The sequence below is a fragment of the Pipistrellus hanaki genome (genome assembly GCF_964339955.1).
Source record: "Pipistrellus hanaki genome assembly, chromosome: X".
NCBI lineage: Eukaryota > Metazoa > Chordata > Mammalia > Chiroptera > Vespertilionidae > Pipistrellus > Pipistrellus hanaki.
Genome location: NC_140524.1, coordinates 102,836,300 through 102,855,738, shown reverse-complemented (window position 1 = coordinate 102,855,738; position 19,439 = coordinate 102,836,300). Strand labels below are relative to the sequence as shown.

The 19,439-nt window shown below is 50.1% G+C and overlaps 1 protein-coding gene across 4 annotated transcripts in view; it reads left to right on the top strand.

Moving 5' to 3' along the window:
• Positions 1-19,439, top strand: part of TBL1X (transducin beta like 1 X-linked) — a 66,486-nt gene that overhangs the window by 21,288 nt on the left and 25,759 nt on the right. The gene's annotated exons all lie outside the window — the stretch shown is intronic.

Genomic DNA, 19,439 nt, shown 5'->3' with positions numbered 1-19,439 from the left:
CCTTCTTCCTGTGGGGGAAACACAGCTTCCTGTGGTAAGCCTTATTTTTGTGGAGGAAACACACCTTTTTACGGGCAAAATACAACTTCCAATGGGGGAAATGAACCGTTCTGTGGGGGAATCACACCTTCCTGTGGGGGCAGTACAACTTCCTGTGGGGAAAATTCACAATCCTGTGAGAAACCTTTCTTCCTGTGGGGGAAACACACCTTCCTGTGGGGAAACACACCTTCTTGTGGGGGAAATGCACCTTCTCTTGTGGGAAATACAACTTTCTGTGGGACAATGAACCTTCCTGTGGGGGAAATGCACCTTCCTATGAAGAACCCTTCTTCCTGTGGGTGAAACACACTTTTCTGTGGGGGAAATAAACTTCCTGTGAGGAACCTTTCTTCCTTTGGGGGAACGCTTTTTCCTGTGCGGAACCCTTCTTCCTGTGGGGGAAACACACCTTCCTGTGGGGGAAATACAACTTTCTGTGGGGCAATGAACCTTCCTGTGGGGGAAATGCACCTACCTGTGGGGGAAACACACCTTCCTGTAGGGGAAATACAACTTCCTGTGGGGGAACGCTTTTTCCTGTGGGGAACCCTTCTTCCTGGGGGGGAAACACACCATCCTGTGGGGAAATACAACTTTCTGTGGGGCAATGAACCTTCCTGTGGGGGAAATGCACCTTCCTGTGGGGGAATTGCACCTTCCTATGGGGGAAAAGCATCTTCCGGTGTGTAATCTTTCTATGGGGGAAACAGACCTTCCTATGGGGGAAATACAACTTACTCTGTGGGAAATGTACTTTCTTGTGGGAGAACCCTTCTTCCTGTGGGGAAACACTTCTTCATGTGGGAAAAGTCATCTTACTGTAAGGGAAATGTACCTTCCTGCGAAAGAACCCTACTTACTGTGGGGGAAATACAACTTCCTGTGGGGGAAGTGCACTTTCCTGTGGGGATCCCTTCTTCCTGTTGGAGAAATACAATTTATTTTGGGGAAAAGCACCTTCCTGTGGGGAAAACACACCTATGTGTGGAGAAAACACACGTTCCTGTGGGACAAGCACACATTCCTGTGGGGCAAACACATGTTCCATGGGGGAGCCCTTCCTATGGGTTACATACACTTTCCTGTGGAGTAACTATTCTTCCTCTGTGGGAAACACATCTTCCAGTGGGGTAACCCTTCTTTCTCTGCGGGAAACAGCTTCCTATGGGGGATATGCAACTTCCTGTTGGGAAATGCACCTTCCTGTGGGGGAAACACAACTTCCTGTGGGGGAAATGCACTTTCCTGTGGGGGAACTAATTTTCCTATGGGGGACACCCGCTTTCCTGTAGGGGAAACTCTTTTTCCTATGAGGGACAGGCACTTTCCTATGGTGTAACCATTCTTCCTGTACATAAAACACACCTTTCTGTGGGGTAACCCTACTTCCTGTGGGGAAATACAAATCCACTGAGGGAAATGCTCCTTCCTGTTAGGAACCCTTCTTCCTGTGGGTGAAAGCACCTTCATGTGGGTTAACCCTCCTTCCTCTGGGGGAAATAAAACTTCCTGTGGGGAAAATGTACCTTCCTGTGGGTATCCCTACTTCGTTTGTGAGAAATATAACTTCCTGTGGAGGAAACACATATTCCTTTTGGGGGAACCCATCTTCCTGTGGAAGAAACACACCTTCCTGTGGTAAGCCTTCTTTTTGTGTGGGAAACATACCTTCCCATGGGTAAAATACAACTTTGTATGGGGGAAATGAACAATTCTGTGGGGGAATCACACCTTCCTGTGGGGGAACGCTTCTTTCTGTGGGGGCAATACAACTTCCTGTGGGGGAAATGCACCTTCCTGTGAGGAACCATTCTTCCTCTGGGGGAAACATACCTTCCTGTAGGGGGAATACAACTTCCTGTGGGGGAAAGCTTTTTCCTGTGGGGATCCCTTCTTCCTGCGGGGGAAACACACGTTCCTGTGGGAGAAATACAACTTTCTGTGGAGCAATGAACCTTCCTGTGGGGGAAATGCACCTTCCTGTGAGGAACCCTTCTTCCTGTGTGGGAAACACATTTCCTGTGGGGGAAATGCACCTTCCTGTGGGGAACCCTTCTTCCTGTGGGGGAAACACACTTTCCTGTGGGGGAAATACACCTTCCTGTGTGGAACCCTTCTTCCTGTGGGGAAAAACACCTTCCTGAAGGGGAAACACACCTTCCTGAGGGGAAGGCTTTTTCCTGTGGGGAACCCTTTTTCCTATGGGGGAAACACACCATCCTGTGGGGGAAATAGAACTTTCTGTGGAGCAATGAACCTTCCTGTGGGGGAAATGCACCATCCTGTGAGGAACCCTTCTTCTGGGCGGGGGAGGGCGGAAACAAACATTCCTGTGGGGTAAATGAATCTTCCTGTGTGGGAAATACAAATTCCTCTGGGGGAAATCTACCTTCCTGTGGGATTCCCTTCTTCCTGTGTGGGAAATACAGCTTCCTGTGGGGGAACCTTTCTTCTTGTGGGGAAAGCACCTTTCTGTGGGGGAAATTTACCTTCCTGTGAGAATCTCTTCTTCCTGTGTGGAAATACAACTTCCTGTGGGAAAAATACAACTTCCTGTGGGGGAACGCTTCCTGTGGGGGCAATACAGCTTCCTGTGGGGGCAATGCATCTTCCTGTGAGGAACCTTTCTTCCTGTGGGGGAAACACACCTTCCCATAGGGGAAATACAACTTCCTGTGATGGCAATACAACTTCCTGTGGGGGAAATGAACCTTTCTGTGAGGAACCCTTCTTGCTGTGGGGGAAACAAACCTTCCTGTGAGGGAAATACAACTTTCTGTGGGGCAATAAATCTTCCTGTGTGGGAAATGCACCTGCCTGTGAGGAACCCTTCTTCCTCTGGGGAAAACAAACCTTCCTGTGGGGGAAATGCATCTTCCTGTGAGGGAAACACAACTTCCTGTGGGGGAAATGCACCTTCCTGTGGGGGAAATGCACCTTGCTGTGGGGGCAATACAACTTCCTGTGGGGCAAATGCACCTTCCTTTGAGGAACCTTTCTTCCTGTGGGGGAAATTCATCTTCCTGTGAGGAAAACACAACTTTCCGTGAGGGAAATGCACCTTCCTGTGCGGGAAATGCACCTTGCTGTGGGGGCAATACAACTTCCTGTGGGGCAAATGCACCTTCCTTGAGTAACCTTTTTCCTGTGGGGGAAACACACTATCCTGTTGGGGAAATACAACTTTCTGTGGGGCCATGAACCTTCCTGTGGGGGAAATGCATCTTCCTGTGGGGGAAATGCATCTTCCTTTGAGTATCCCTTCTTCCTGTGGGGGAAACACACCTTCCTATGGGGGCAATACAACTTCCTGTGGGGGAAATGCACCTTCCTTTGAGGAACCTTTCTTCCTGTGGGGGAAATACACCTTCCTTTAGGGGAAATACAACTTCCTGTGGGGGAGCACTTCTTCCTGTGGGGCAAATACAACTTCTTGTGGGGGAAAAGTAACTTTCTGTGCGGCAATGAACCTTCCTGTGGGGGAAACAAACCTTCCTGTGGGTTAAATGCATCTTCCTGTAGGGAAATACAACTTCCTGTGGGGGAAACACATATTCCTGTGGGGGAACCCTTCTTTCTTTGGGGGAAACACACCTTCCTGCAGTAAGCCATCTTTTTGTGGAGGAAAAACACCTTCCTACGGACAAAATACAACTTCCTCTGCGGGAAATGAACCTTCCTGTGGGGGAAATGCACCTTCCTGTGAGGAAACCTTCCTGTGGGGGAAACACACTTTCCTGTGGGGGAAATACAACTTCCTGTGGGGGAACGCTTCCTCCTGTGGGGGCAATACAACTTCCTGTGAAGGAAATGCACCTTCCTTTGAGGAACCTTTCCTCCTGTTGGGGAAACACACCTTCCTGTAGGGGAAATATAACTTTCTGTGGGGAACGCTTTTTCCTGTGTGGGCAATACAACTTCCTGTGGGGGAACGCTTCTTCCTGTGGGGGAAATACAACTTCCTGTTGGGGAATTGCACCTTCCTGTGAGGAACCTTTCTTCCTGTGGGGGAAACACACCTTCCTGTAGGGGAAATACAACTTCCTGTGGGGGAACGCTTTTTCCTGTGGGGAACCCTTCTTCCTGTGGGGGAAACACACCTTCCTGAAGGGGAAATACAATTTCCTGTGGGGAACACTTTTTCCTGTGGGGGAAATGCACCTTCCTGTGAGGAACTCTTCTTCCGGGGGGGAGAAACAAACTTTCCTGTGGGGGAAATGCATCTTCCTGTGGGGGAAAAACACCTTCCTGTGGGGGAAATGCACCTTCCTGTGGGGGCAATGCAACTTCCTGTGGGGAAACCCTTTTTCCTGTAGGGAACCCTTCTTCTCGTGGGGGAAACACACCTTCCTGTGGGGGAAATACAACTTTCTGTGTGGCAATGAACCTTCCTTTGTTGGAAATGCACCTGACTGTGAGGAACCCATCTTCCTGTGGGGGAATTGCACCTTCCTGTGGGGGAAACACAGCTTCCTGTGGGGGAAATGCACCTTCCTGTGAGGAACTCTTCTTCCGGGGGGGAGAAACAAACTTTCCTGTGGGGGAAATGCATCTTTCTGTGGGGGAAAAAGACCTTCCTGTGGGGGAAATGCACCTTCCTGTGGGGGCAATGCAACTTCCTGTGGGGGAACCCTTTTTCCTGTAGGGAACCCTTCTTCTCGTGGGGGAAACACACCTTCCTGTGGGGGAAATACAACTTTCTGTGTGGCAATGAACCTTCCTTTGTTGGAAATGCACCTGACTGTGAGGAACCCATCTTCCTGTGGGGGAATTGCACCTTCCTGTGGGGGAAATGCACCTTCCTTTGAGGAACCTTTCTTCCTGTGGGGGAAACACACCTTCATATAAGGGAAATACGACTTCCTGTGGGGGAACGCTTTTTCCTGTGGGGAACCCTTCTTCCTATGGGGGAAACACAATCTTGTGGGAGAAATACAACTTTCTGTGGGGCAATGAAACTTCCTGTGGGGGAAATGCACCTTACTGTGAGGAACCCTTCTTCCTGGGGGGGAAACACACCTTCCTGTGGGGGAAATGCACCTTAGTGGGGGAACGCTTTTACCTGTTCGGAACCCTTCTTCCTGTGGGGGAAACACACCTTCCTGTAGGGGAAATACAACTTCCTGTGGGTGAACGCTGTTTCCTGTTGGGAACCCTTCTTCCTGTGGAGGAAACACACAATCCTTTGGGGGAAATACAACTTTCTGTGGGGCAATGAACCTTTCTGTTGGGGAAATGCACCTTCCTGTGAGGAACTCTTCTTCCGGGGGGGAGAAACAAACTTTCCTGTGTGGGAAATGCATCTTCCTGTGCGGTAAACACACCTTCCTGTGGGGGAAATGCACCTTCCTGTGGGGGCAATGCAACTTCCTGTGGGGGAACCCTTTTTCCTGTAGGGAACCCTTCTTCTCGTGGGGGAAACACACCTTCCTGTGGGGGAAATACAACTTTCTGTGTGGCAATGAACCTTCCTTTGTTGGAAATGCACCTGCCTGTGAGGAACCCATCTTCCTGTGGGGGAAATGCATCTTCTTGTGGGGGAAACACAGCTTCCTGTGGGGGAAATGCACCTTCCTTTGAGGAACCTTTCTTCCTGTGGGGGAAACACACCTTCATATAGGGGAAATATGACTTCCTGTGGGGGAACGCTTTTTTCTGTGGGGAACCCTTCTTCCTGTGGGTGAAATCGACCTTCCTGTGGGGGAATTGCACCTTCCTGTGGGGGAAATACACCTTCCTTTGAGGAACCTTTCTTCCTGTGGGGGAAACACACCTTCATATAAGGGCAATACGACTTCCTGTGGGGGAACGCTTTTTCCTGTGGGGAACCCTTCTTCCTATGGGGGAAGCACACAATCTTGTGGGAGAAATACAACTTTCTGTGGGGCAATGAAACTTTCTGTGGGGGAAATGCACCTTACTGTGAGGAACCCGTCTTCCTGGGGGCGAAACGAGCTTTTCCGTGGGGGAAATACATCTTCCTGTGGGGGAAACACACCTTCCTGTGGGGGAAATGCACCTTCCTGTGGGGGAACGCTTTTTCCTGTTGGGAACCCTTCTTCCTGTGGGGGAAACACACCTTCCTGTGGGTGAAATGCATCTTCCACTTGGGCAATAAAACTTCCTGTGGGGGAAACACATATTCCTGTGGGGGAAATGCATCTTCCTCTTGGGAAATAAAACTTCCTGTGGAGGAAACACATATTCCTGTGGAGGAACCCTTCTTCCTGTGGGGGAATCACACCTTCCTGTGGAAAGCCTTAATTCTGTGGAAGATACACACACCTTCCTACAAGCAAAATACAACTTCCTATGGGGAAAACGACCTTTCTGTGGGGGAATCACACCTTCCTGTGGGGAAAATACAACTTCCTGTGGAGGAACGCTTCTTCCTGTCGGGGCAAAACAACTTCCTGTGGGCGAAATGCACCTTCCTGTGAGGAACCTTTCTTCCTGTGGATAATCACATTTTCCTGTGGGGTAAATACAACTTCCTGTGGGGGAATGTTTCTCCTGTGGGGAACCCTTCTTCCTGTGTGGAAAATACAACTTCCTTTGGGGGAAATGAACCTTCCTGTGAGGAACCTCCCCTCATGTTGGGGAAACACACCTTCCTGTGTGGGAAATACAACTTCCTGTGGGGGAATGCTTTTTCCTGTAGGGAACCCTTGCTCTAGTTAGGGAAACATCTTCCTGTGGGGGAAATACAACTTTCTGTGGGGCAATGAACCTTCCTGTAGCGAAAATGCACCTTCCTGTGAGGAACCCTTCTTCCTGTGTGGAAACACACCTGCTTGTGGCGGAAAAAAAACTTCCTGTGGGGGAACTCCTTGTCCTGTGGACCAAATCCACCTTCCTTTAGAGTAAGCCTTCTTTCTCATGGGGAAATAAAACTTACTGTGGGCTAAATGTGCTTTCTTGAGGTAATCTCTTCTTCCTGTGGGAAATTCAATTTCCTGTGGGGAAAATGCACCTTCCAGTGTGGGAACTCTTTGTCCTTCGGGCAAAATAAAACTTCCTGTGGGGGAAACACAACTTCCTGTGCGGGAAATATAACTTTCTGTTGAGTAATGAACCTTCCTATGGGTGAAATGCACCTGCCTCTGAGGAATCTTTCTTGTGGGTGAAACACACTTTCCTGTGGGGGAAATACAACTTTCCTTGGGGGAACGCTTCTTCTTGTGGGGGCAATACAGCTTCCTGTGCGGTAAATGACACTTCTTGTGAGAAACCTTTCTTCCTGTGGGGGAAACACATCTTCACCTTCCTGTGGGGGAAATGCATCTTCCTGTGGGAAATAAACCCTCATGTGGGGAAAACACATATTCCTGTGGAGGAACCCTTCTTCCTGTGTGGGAAACACACCTTCCTGTGCGGGAAATACAACTTCCTGTGGGAGAATGCTTCTTCCTGTGGGGGCAATACAACTTCCTGTGGGTGAAATGCACCTTCCAGTGTGGGAATTCTTCTTCCTTTGGGCGAAATACAACTTCCTGTGGGGGAACACTTCTTCCAGTGGGGATAACAGACCTTCCATGGGGGAAATACAACTTTCTGTGGGGCAATGAACCTTCCTATGGGGGAAATTCACCACCGTGTGAGTAACCCTTCTTCCCGTGGGGGAAACAAACCTTCATGTGGGGGAAATGAATCTTCCTCTTTGGAAATACAATTTCATATGTGGGAAACACATATTCCTGTGGGGGAAACACACCTTCCTTTAGTAAGCCTTTTAGTGGAGGAAACACACCTACCTACGGGCAAAATACAACTTCCTCTGGGGGAAATGAACCTTTCTGTGGGGAAATCACACCTTCCTGTGGGGGAAATACAACTTCCTGTGGAGGCACGCTTCTTCTTGATGGGGCAATACACCTTTCTGTAGGGGAAATGCACCTTCCTGTGAGGAACTTTTCTTCCTGTGGAGGAATCACATTTTCCTGTGGGGGAAATATAACTTCCTGTGGGGGAACACTTTCTCCTGTGGAGAAATCTTCTTCCTGTGGGGAAAACACACCTTCCAGTGGGGGAAATACAAATTTCTGTGGGGCAATGAACCTTCCTGTGGGGGAAATGCACCTGCCTGTGAGGAACCCTTCTTCCTGTGGGGGAAACACTGTCCTGTGATGGAAATGTACCTTCCTGCGAGGAACCCTTCTTCTGTGTGGGAAGCACACTTTCCTATGGGGGAAATAGAACTTCCTGTGGGGGAACTCTTCATCCTGGCGACGAAATGCACCTTCTTTTGGAGTAACCCTTCTTCCTCTGGGGGAAATAAAACTTCCTGTGGGGGAAATATATTTTCTTGAGGTAATCTCTTCTTCCTGTGGGGAAATACAATTTCCAGTGGGGGAAATTCATCTTTCTGTGGGGGAATACTTCTTCCTTTGGGAGCAATACGACTTTCTCTTGGGGAAATGCACCTTCCTTTGGAGTAAGCCTTCTTCCTCTGGCCAAACTAAAACTTCCTGTGGGGGAAATGTATCTTCTTCAGGTAATCTCTCCTGTGGGAAAATACAATTTCCTGTGGGAGAAATGTACTTTTATATGAGGAACCCTTCTTCTGTTGGGGAAGCACACTTTCCTATGGGGGAAATACAACCTCCTGTGGGGGAAATCTTCATTCTGGCGACGAAATGCACCTTCCATTGGAGTAACCCTTCTTCCTCTGGGTAAATTAAACTTTCTGTGGGGAAATGTACCTTCTTGAGGTAATCTCTTCTTCCTGTGGGGAGATACAATTTCCTGCGGGGGAAATGCACCTTCCAGTGTGGGAACTCTTCTTCCTTTGGGCGAAATACAGCTTCCTGTGGGAGAAACATACCTTCCTGTGGGGGAAATACAACTTCCTGTGGTTGAACACTTCTTCCAGTGGGGGAAACACACCTTCCTGTTGGGGAAATACAACTTCCTGTGGGGGAACAATTCTTCCTGTGGGGGCAATACAACTTCCTGTGGGTGAAATGCACCTTCCAGTGTGGGAACTCTTCTTCCTTTGGGCGAAATACAACTTCCTGTGGGGGAAACATACCCTCCTTTGGGGGAAATACAACTTCCTGTGGAGGAATGCTTCTTCCAGTCGGGGCAATACACCTTTCTGTAGGGGAAATGCACCTTCCTCTGAGGAACCTTTCTTCCTGTGGAGGAAACACATTTTCCTGTGGGGGAAATACAACTTCCTGTGGGTGAAATGTACATTCTTGAGGTAATCTCTTCTTCCTGTGGGGAAATACAATTTCTTATGGGGGAAATGCACCTTCCAGTGTGGGAACTCTTCTCCCTTTGGGCGAAATACAGCTTCCTGTGTGGGAAACATACCTTCCTGTTGGGGAAATACAACTTCCTGTGGGGGAACACTTCTTACAGTGGGGAAAACAGACCTTCCAGTGGGGGAAATACAACTTTCTGTGGGGCAATGAGCCTTCCTGTGGGGGAAATTCACCCCGTGTGAGTAACCCTTCTTCCCATGGGGGAAACAAACCTTCCTGTGGGGGAAATGAATCTTCCTCTTTGGAAATACAACTTCATGTGTGGGAAACACATATTCCTGTGGGGGAAACACACCTTCCTTTAGTAAGCCTTTTAGTGGAGGAAACACACCTACCTACGGGCAAAATACAACTTCCTCTGGGGGAAATGAACCTTTCTGTGGGGGAATCACACCTTCCTGTGGGGGAAATACAACTTCCTGTGGAGGAACGCTTCTTCCAGTCTGGACAGTACACCTTTCTGTAGGGGAAATGGACCTTCCTGTGAGGAACCTTTCTTCCTGTGGAGGAATCACATTTTCCTGTGGGGGAAATGCACCTTCCTGTGGGGAACCCTTCTTCTTGTGGGGGAAACACACCTTCCTGAGGGGAAATGCACCTTCCTGTGAGGAACCCTTCTTCCTGTAGGGAAAATATAACTTCCTGTGAGGGAAATGTACCTACTTGTGGGAATCCCTTCTTTCTGTGGGGGAAATACAGCTTCCTGTGGGGGATATGCAGCATCCTGTGAGGAACCCTTCTTCCTGTGTGGGTAATACAGTTTCTCATGGGGGAAACATCTTCCTGTGGGGGAACCCTTCTTCTTGTGGGAGAATGCACCTTCCTGTGGGGAACGCTTCTTCCTCTGGGGGAAATAAAACTTCCTGTGAGAGAAATGTATCTTCCTGTGAGAATCCCTTCTTCCTGTGGGAAATACAGCTTCCTGTGGGGGAAACACATATTCCTTTCGGGAACCCTTCCTCCTGTGTTGGAAACACACCTTCCTGTGGGGTAAGCCTTCTTCTGTGGGGGAAATACAACTTCCTGTGGTGGAAATGCACCTTCCTGTGAGGAACCCTTCTTCCTGTGGGGGAATCACACCTTCCTGTTGGGGAAATCCACCTTTCTTTGGGGGAACTCTTTGTCCTCTTGAGGAAATGCACCTACCTTTGGGTTAACCCTTCTCCTTCTGGGGGAAATAAAACTTCTTGTGGGGGAAATGTACCTTCCTGAGGTAATCCCTTCTTCTTGTGGGGAAATACAACTTCTTGTGGGGGAAATGCACCTTCCAGAAGTGGGAACTTTTCTTCCTTTGGGGGAAATACAACTTCTTGTGGGGGAAACACACTTTCCTGTGGGGGAAATGCATCTTCCTGTGAGGAACCCTTCCTGTGGGGGAAACACTCCTTACTATGGGGAAAACACTCTTTCCTATGGGATAAATACAACTTCCTGTGGGTAAATGCAGCTTCCTGTGAGGAACCCTTGTTCTTGTGTGGGAAATACAGCTTCCCATGGGGAAACATCTTCCTGTGGGGGACCCCTTCTTCTTGTGGGAGAATGTACCTTCTTGTGGAGAACACTTCTTCCTCTGGAGGAAATAAAACTTCCTGTGGGGGAAATGTACCTTCCTGTGAGAATTCTTTTCTTCCTGTGTGGGAAATACAGCTTCCTGTGGGGGAAACAGACTTTCCTGTGGGGGAACCCTTCTTCCTGTGTGGGAAACACACCTTCCTGTGGTGTAAGCCTTCTTTTTGTGGGGGAAACGGATCTTCTAATGGGGAAATACAACTTCTCCTCGGGGAAATGAACCTTCCTGTGTGGGAACCCTTCTTCCTGTGGGTGAAACACACCTTCCTGTGGGGGAAATACAAGTTTCTGTGGGGAAATCACACCTTCCTGTGGGTGAAGGCTTCTTTTTGTGGGGGAAACACAACTTCCTGTGGGGGAATTGCACCTTCCTGTGAGGAACCCTTCTTCCTGTGGGGGAAATACAACTCTCTGTGGGGGAAACACATATTCCTGTGGGGTAACCCTTCTTTCTGTAGGGGAAATGTGCACTTTCCTGTGGGGTAATCTTCTTTTTCTGGGGGAAATCAAACTTCCTGTGGGAGAAATGCACCTTCCTGTGGGCAACCCTTCTTAATCTTTGGGAAATAATACTTCCTGTGGGGAAAACACACCTTCCTGTGTGAGAAACATAGTTTTGTGTGAAAAACCTTCTTCCTATTAGGAAATTGCACCTTCCTGTGGGAGATACACACATTCCTGTGGGGGAAACACCTTCCTGTGGAAAACTTTTTTTCCTGTGGGGGAAATGCACCTTCCTGTAGGGGAACTTTTCTTCCTGTGGGTGTAACACATCCACCTGTGAGGAACCCTTCTTCTTGGGGGGAAATACAACTTCCTGTGGGGGAAGTGCACCTTCCTATGAGGAACCCCCCCTTCCTGTGGGGAAACACAACTTCTTGTGGAGGGGAATACAACCTCATTTTGGGGAAATGAACCTTCCTGTGGGGGAACCCTTCTTCCTTTTGGGGAGATACAACTTCCTGTGGGGGAAGTGTACCTTCCGGTGGAGGAAATGCACCTTCTTGTGGCGGAAATACATATTCCTGTGTGGGAGCACTTCTTGCTATGGGAGAAACGCACCTTCCCGTGGGAGGAAAAAACCTTATTGTGGGGGAAATACAACTTCCTGTGGGGAAATGTACCTTCCTGTGGGGGAACTCTCTTCCTGTGGGGAAACACTTCTTCCTATGGGGGAAATACAACTTCCTAGGGGGGAATACAATTTCCTATGGTGGAAATGAACCTTCCTGTGGGGGAATCCTTCTTCCTGTGAGGGAAATACAACTTCCTGTGGGGAACCCTTCTTCCTATCGGGGAGATACAACTTCCTGTGGGGGAAGTGCATCTTTGTGGGAGAAATACAACTTCCTGTGGGGGAAAAGCACCTTCCTGTGGGGAACTCTTCTTCTTGTGGGGGAAATGCAAATTCCTATGGGTGAAAAGAACCTTCCTGTGGGGAAAACACACTTTCCTGTGGGGGAAACACATCTTCCTTTTTAGAAGGATTCTTTCTGTGCGGAAACACAACATCCTGTGAGGGGAATGCATCTTCCTATGAGGAACCCTTCTTCCTGTGGAGGATATACAACTTCCTGTAGGGGAAAAGCACCTCCATGTGGGGAACTCTTTTTCCTGTGGGGGAAACGCAACTTCCTTTTGGGGAATAGAACTTTCTTGTGGAAAAAACACACCTTCCTGTGGGGGAAACACTTACCTATGGGGGAAAACAACTTCCTGTGGGGGAAAGAAATCTTTCTGAGGGGGAAGGCTTCTTTCTGTGGGGGAAATACAACTCTCAGTAGAGGAAACACATATTCATGTAGGGGAACCCTTCTTCCTGTAGGGGAAATGCACCATCCTTTGGGGGAACCCATCTTCCTCTGGGGGAAGTCAAACTTCCTGTGGGAGAAATGCACCTTTTTGTGGGCAACCCTTCTTCCTGTTGGGGAAATACTATTTCCTGTGGGGGAAACACGACTTCCTGTGGAGGAAACACACATTCCTGTGGGGAAATGCATCTTCCTTTGGGGGAAATGCACCATCCTTGGGGAAAACAAACCTTCCAGTTTGGGAAAGCTTCTTCCTGTGAGGGAAACACACTTTCCTGTGCAGTAACCCTTCTTCCTGTGGGGCAAACATACCTTCAGGTGGAGGAACCATTCTCTGTGGGGGAAATACAACTTCCTGTGGGGGAAATACAACTTCCTGTGGGGGAAATGCACCTTCCTATGGTGAACCCATCTTCCTGTGGGGGGAATGTACCTTCCTGTAAAAAAAAAAAAAAAATCATCTTCCTGCGGGGGAAAGGTACCTTTCTGTGAAGGTAACCTTTCTTTGGGTGAAACACACCTTCCTGTGGGGAACCCTTCTTCCTGTGGGAAATTGTAACTTCCTGTGGGGGAAATACATGTTCCTGTTGGAGTAAAACAGCTTTCTGTGGGGGAACGCTTCTTCCTGTGCGGGAAATACAACTTCCTGTTGGGGAAACACACCTCTCTATGGGGGAACCCTTCTTCCTGTGGGGGAAATGCATCTTCCTTTGGTGGAAATACAACTTCCTATGTGGGAAATCAGCTTCTTGTGGGGGAACCCTTCTTGTGGGTAAACATACCTTTCTATGGGAAAACCCTTCTTCCTGTGGGGGACATGCACTTTCTTGTGGAGAAACATTCTTCCTGTGGAGGAAACACAACATCCTGTGGGGGAACCCTTCTTCCTTTGGGGGAATCTTTTTTCCTATGGGGGAAACACACCTTCCTGTTAAGGGAACCCTTCTTCCTCTGGGGGAAATACAACTTCCTCTTGGAGAAATGCACCTTCCTGTGGGGGTACCCTCTTTCCTGTGGGGACATGCACTTTCCTTTGGTGTAAACATTCTTCTGTGGGGGAAACACAACGTCCTGTTGGGGAACCCTTCTTCCTGTGGGGAAAATGGACTTTTCTGTGGAAAAAATCATCTTCCTATGAGGGAAATGTACCTTTCTGTGAATGAACCCTTCTTCCTGTGGGTGAAACACATCCTCCTGTGGGGAACCTTTCATCCTGTGGGGGAAATATAACTTCCTGTGGGGGAAACACACTTTCCTTTGGGGGAACCTTTCTTCCCGTGGGGGAAACACATAATCCTATGGGGGAGTGCTTCTTCCTGTCCTGGAAATACAACTTCCTGTTGGGGAAATGAACCTTTTTGTGGGGGAACCCTCTTCCTGTGGGAGACACACACTTTCCTGTGGTGTAAACATTCTTCCTTTAGGGGAAAATCACGTCCTGTGGGAGAACCCTCCTTCCTTTGGAGGAATCCTTCTTCCTTTGGATGAAATGCAACTTCCTGTGAAGGAACCCTTCTTCCTGTAGGTAAACACACCTTTCTGTGGGGAACCCTTCTTCCTGTGGGGGAATCCTACATCCTGTGGGAGAAATGCACCTTCTTGTAGGGGAACTCTTCTGCCTATGGGTGACTAGCACTTTCCTGTGGAGTTATCATTCTTTCCGTGGGGGAAATACAACTTTCTGTTGAGGAAACACACCTTCCTGTGGGAAAAACACATCTTCCTGTGGGTGAAACACATATTCCTGTGGGGGAACCCTTCTTCCTGTGGGGGAAATGCACCTTCCTTTGGTGGAAATACCACTCCCTGTGGAGGAATCCTTTTTTTCTGTGGAGGAAACACACCTTCCTCTTGGGGGAACCCTTCTTCCTCGGGGAAACACAACTTCCTGAGGTGGAAGTGCACCTTCCTGTGGGAGAACCCTTCTTGCTGAAGGGGAAATACACCTTCCTGTGGGGGAAACACATATTCCTGTGGAGAACCCTTCTTCCTGTGGGGGAAATGCACCTTCCTAGGGAGAACCCTTCTTCCTGTGGGGGAAAAACAACTTCCTGTGAAGGAACCCTTCTTTCTGTGGGGGAAACACACCTTCCTTCGGGGGAAATACAACTTCCTATTGGGGAAACACACTTTCCTGTGGGGGAAACACACCTTCCTGAGGTAGAAACACACCTTCCTGTGGGGAATCGCTTCTTCCTGTGGAGGAACACTTCTTCCTGTGGGGGAAATACTTCCTATGGGGGAAACACTCCTTCCTATGGAGGAAATACAGCTCTCTCCGGGGAAATGCACCTTCCTGTGGGGTACATGCACTTTCCTGTGGTGTAAACATTCTTCCGTGGGAGGAACACAACATCCTGTTGGGAAACCCTTCTTCCTGTGGGGAAATGCACTTTCTTGTGGAGTAACATTCTTTCTGTGGAGGAAACAACATACTGTAGTGGAACCCTTCCTTTGGGGGAACCTTTCTTCCTGTGGGGGAAATGCTACTTCCTGTGGGGGGAACCCTTCTTCGTGTAGGGGAAACATACCTTTCTGTGGGGAACCCTTCTTCCTGTGAGGGAAGCCTACTTCCTGTGGAGGAAACACACCTTCCTGTAGGGGAACTCTTCTTCCTATGGGGGACACACACTTTCCTGTGCTGTAACCATTCTTCCTTTGGGGGAACACTTCTTCCTGTGGGGGAAATACAACTTCCTGTGGGGAAACCCTTCTTCCTGTTGGGGAAACGCACCTTCCTATGGGGGAACCTTTCTTCCTGTGGGGGAAATAAAACTTCTTGTCAGGGAAATGCACCTTTCTTTGGGGGAAGTACAACTTCCTGTGGGAGAAATACAAATTCCTGTGGGGGAAACATATTCCTGTGGTGGAAATGTACCTTCCAGTGGGGTAACCCATCTTCCAGCTCTGTGGGAAGGTATGCTGCAGGGACAGGCCTGTCCCCTGTGCTCCCTCCAAGGGGTCGCCCACAGCCTGGTGCAGGGGTGGTTTCGGCAGATTCCTCCCCTCCCCCTGCCCCGTGTGCTCTTGCTTTAGGTTCCTCATGTCTGCAGGCCCGTGTCCGCGTGCTCTCACCTTAACGTTCCCTGGGTGTGACGTTCCCCCTGTGTGACACGTGCTCCCTGGTGTTCAAAGGAGCGGTTATTTCTGTGTCATCGGCACACTTGTGTTCCCTTCATTGAAGTTCTGTCATCTTCGGATTTCAAGCTCCCAGTGTCTACAGCAGTTCTCATTGGGCCTGTGTGATGCTTTCAACAATAAAGATTTTAAAAACTAAGAAATAAAATCAATGGGACAATATAGACTATATTCTTGGCTAAAGTACCAAACAACAAAAAAACAAGTCAGTAGGGGAAAATATTCTCAGGTGAGGACTGACGAGCAGACAGAAGAATGCATTGTGTTTGTGTAAGTGGCGTGCGTTTCTCAGATACTGGCCAGCGCCGTGTATCCATAGTGGTTCCGTTTGTGCGCCGATGACGGGAGGTCAGCAGTGACAGATTGGAAGGTCGGGCTTCTCATTTTGCTGTGTTGTTTCTGGCCAGGAACTAACTGGTTTTGCCGTGTTGCATCAGCAGGAGAACCATTAGCCCCTGCCCCGTTTCCCAATGTTGTTGGCGTTTATGGGACACGGAAGATGTTAATTGCACCTAATGAGTTGAACAACATGTATGAAAGGTAACCCTCCCCTCCACGGCTCTAATGTGTGAGCTGCCATCTGTTTTGGGCCAAAGAAGAAGAATTCGATTCTGAAGCTTTCTTTGTGTGTGTGAGCAGCTTGGAGTAAGAACGGTTTCTCTATTAATCACTTACTGAATTACTGTGGGTGTCAGTGCCTCCCTTTTCAAGCGGTTTGGGGTTCATTGTGTGACATCTGCTCATATTTGGACACTTATGGGTAGTTAGCAATTTCACTGTAAGGCTGTTCCCCCCATAAGGCTGTTCCCCCCATAAGGCTGTTCCCCCATAAGGCTGTTCCCCCATAAGGCTGTTCCCCCATAAGGCTGTTCCCCCCCATAAGGCTGTTCCCCCCCATAAGGCTGTTCCCCCATGAGGCTGTTCCCCCCCATAAGGCTGTTCCCCCATAAGGCTGTTCCCCCCATAAGGCTGTTCCCCCATGAGGCTGTTCCCCCCATAAGGCTGTTCTCCCCATAAGGCTGTTCCCCCCATAAGGCTGTTCCCCCATAAGGCTGTTCCCCCCATAAGGCTGTTCCCCCCATAAGGCTGTTCCCCCATAAGGCTGTTCCCCCATGAGGCTGTTCCCCCCATAAGGCTGTTCCCCCATAAGGCTGTTCCCCCATGAGGCTGTTCCCCCATAAGGCTGTTCCCCCCCATAAGGCTGTTCCCCCATAAGGCTGTTCCCCCATGAGGCTGTTCCCCCCATGAGGCTGTTCCCCCCATAAGGCTGTTCCCCCCCATAAGGCTGTTCCCCCCATAAGGCTGTTCCCCCACAAGGCTGTTCCCCCATAAGGCTGTTCCCCCCATAAGGCTGTTCCCCCATAAGGCTGTTCCCCCCATAAAGGCTGCTCCCCCCATAAGGCTGCTCCCCCATAAGGCTGTTCCCCCCCATAAGGCTGTTCCCCCCCATAAGGCTGTTCCCCCATAAGGCTGTTCCCCCATAAGGCTGTTCCCCCATGAGGCTGTTCCCCCCATAAGGCTGTTCCCCCCATAAGGCTGTTCCCCCCCATAAGGCTGTTCCCCCCCATAAGGCTGTTCCCCCATAAGGCTGTTCCCCCATAAGGCTGTTCCCCCATGAGGCTGTTCCCCCCATAAGGCTGTTCCCCCCATAAGGCTGTTCCCCCCATAAGGCTGTTCCCCCATAAGGCTGTTCCCCCATAAGGCTGTTCCCCCATGAGGCTGTTCCCCCCATGAGGCTGTTCCCCCCATAAGGCTGTTCCCCCCATAAGGCTGTTCCCCCCCATAAGGCTGTTCCCCCCCATAAGGCTGTTCCCCCATAAGGCTGTTCCCCAATGAGGCTGTTCCCCCCATGAGGCTGTTCCCCCCATAAGGCTGTTCCCCCCATAAGGCTGTTCCCCCCCATAAGGCTGTTCCCCCCCATAAGGCTGTTCCCCCATAAGGCTGTTCCCCCATAAGGCTGTTCCCCCATGAGGCTGTTCCCCCATGAGGCTGTTCCCCCCATAAGGCTGTTCCCCCATGAGGCTGTTCCCCCCATAAGGCTGTTCCCCCCCATAAGGCTGTTCCCCCCCATAAGGCTGTTCCCCCATAAGGCTGTTCCCCCATAAGGCTGTTCCCCCATGAGGCTGTTCCCCCCATAAGGCTGTTCCCCCATAAGGCTGTTCCCCCATAAGGCTGTTCCCCCATAAGGCTGTTCCCCCATGAGGCTGTTCCCCCCATAAGGCTGTTCCCCCCATAAGGCTGTTCCCCCATAAGGCTGTTCCCCCCATGAGGCTGTTCCCCCCCATAAGGCTGTTCCCCCCCATAAGGCTGTTCCCCCATAAGGCTGTTCCCCCATAAGGCTGTTCCCCCATGAGGCTGTTCCCCCCATAAGGCTGTTCCCCCCCATAAGGCTGTTCCCCCATAAGGCTGTTCCCCCATAAGGCTGTTCCCCCCATGAGGCTGTTCCCCCCATAAGGCTGTTCCCCCCATAAGGCTGTTCCCCCATAAGGCTGTTCCCCCATGAGGCTGTTCCCCCCATAAGGCTGTTCCCCCATAAGGCTGTTCCCCCATAAGGCTGTTCCCCCATAAGGCTGTTCCCCCATGAGGCTGTTCCCCCCATAAGGCTGTTCCCCCCATAAGGCTGTTCCCCCATAAGGCTGTTCCCCCATAAGGCTGTTCCCCCCATAAGGCTGTTCCCCCATAAGGCTGTTCCCCTGGCAGATGGACAGTCCAGCCCTGGACACAGGCCCTTGCTTTCCCTTCAGGTTTCTGTAAGGCGTTTTGTCCCGTTCCGTCTCCACTGCAGAGTTTCTCTCACAATGAAATGATTTCAGCTTTATAAGCAAAACCCGTGGTCCCTTGTGCCTGCTTTTCTCTGGTGCCCTTTGTTTCCTGGTCTGAAAGCTGTAGGCAAATGTTTGAATATTATTGGTGTGTTTTTCAGTGGTCGCATTTTTAAAAATTCACCCTGGTTGTTTCTTTTATCTAATATACCCTCTTTATTTTATTTTTATTTTTTAAATTTTTTTTAGAGGATGTTTATTAAGATTTTTTAAAGTAGAGAGGGAGAGAGAGAAGTATCCATGAGAGGGAAACATGGATCAGCTGCCTCCTGCATGCCCCCTACAGGGGGTCGAGCCACATCCTGGGCCTGTGCCCTGGCTGGAATTGAACCTGGGACCCTTCAGTCCGCAGGCCGACACTGTCTCCCCTGAGCCAAGCGGGCCGGGGACAACCAGAGCAAACGGAAGGGAGGAGGAAGGGAGGGGCGCTGAGACAGGCTGGCCGGCCGCTCAGGGTGCACAGGCCTGGGAAGGAGAAGCACGTGTGGCAGGAGGGCTATCAGGAGGCGGAAGCCCAGCTGCTTCAGAAACCGGTGCGGACGGACGGACGGACGGACGGAAGCCCGGGGGACTGGACATGTGTGGCCAGGAATGGGAGGTTGAATGCTGGTGCCCTCGGTTTGCCGTGTCTTAGGGGAGCCGTAGCGGGGAGCAAAGATCCCAAATGTGGGCCTAAGCAGTGTGGCTCAGGGGTTGAGCATTGACCTATGACCCGGAGGTCATGGTTCGAGCCCCGATCAGGGCACAGGCCTGGGTTGCAGACTTGATCCTCAGTGCGGGGCGAGCAG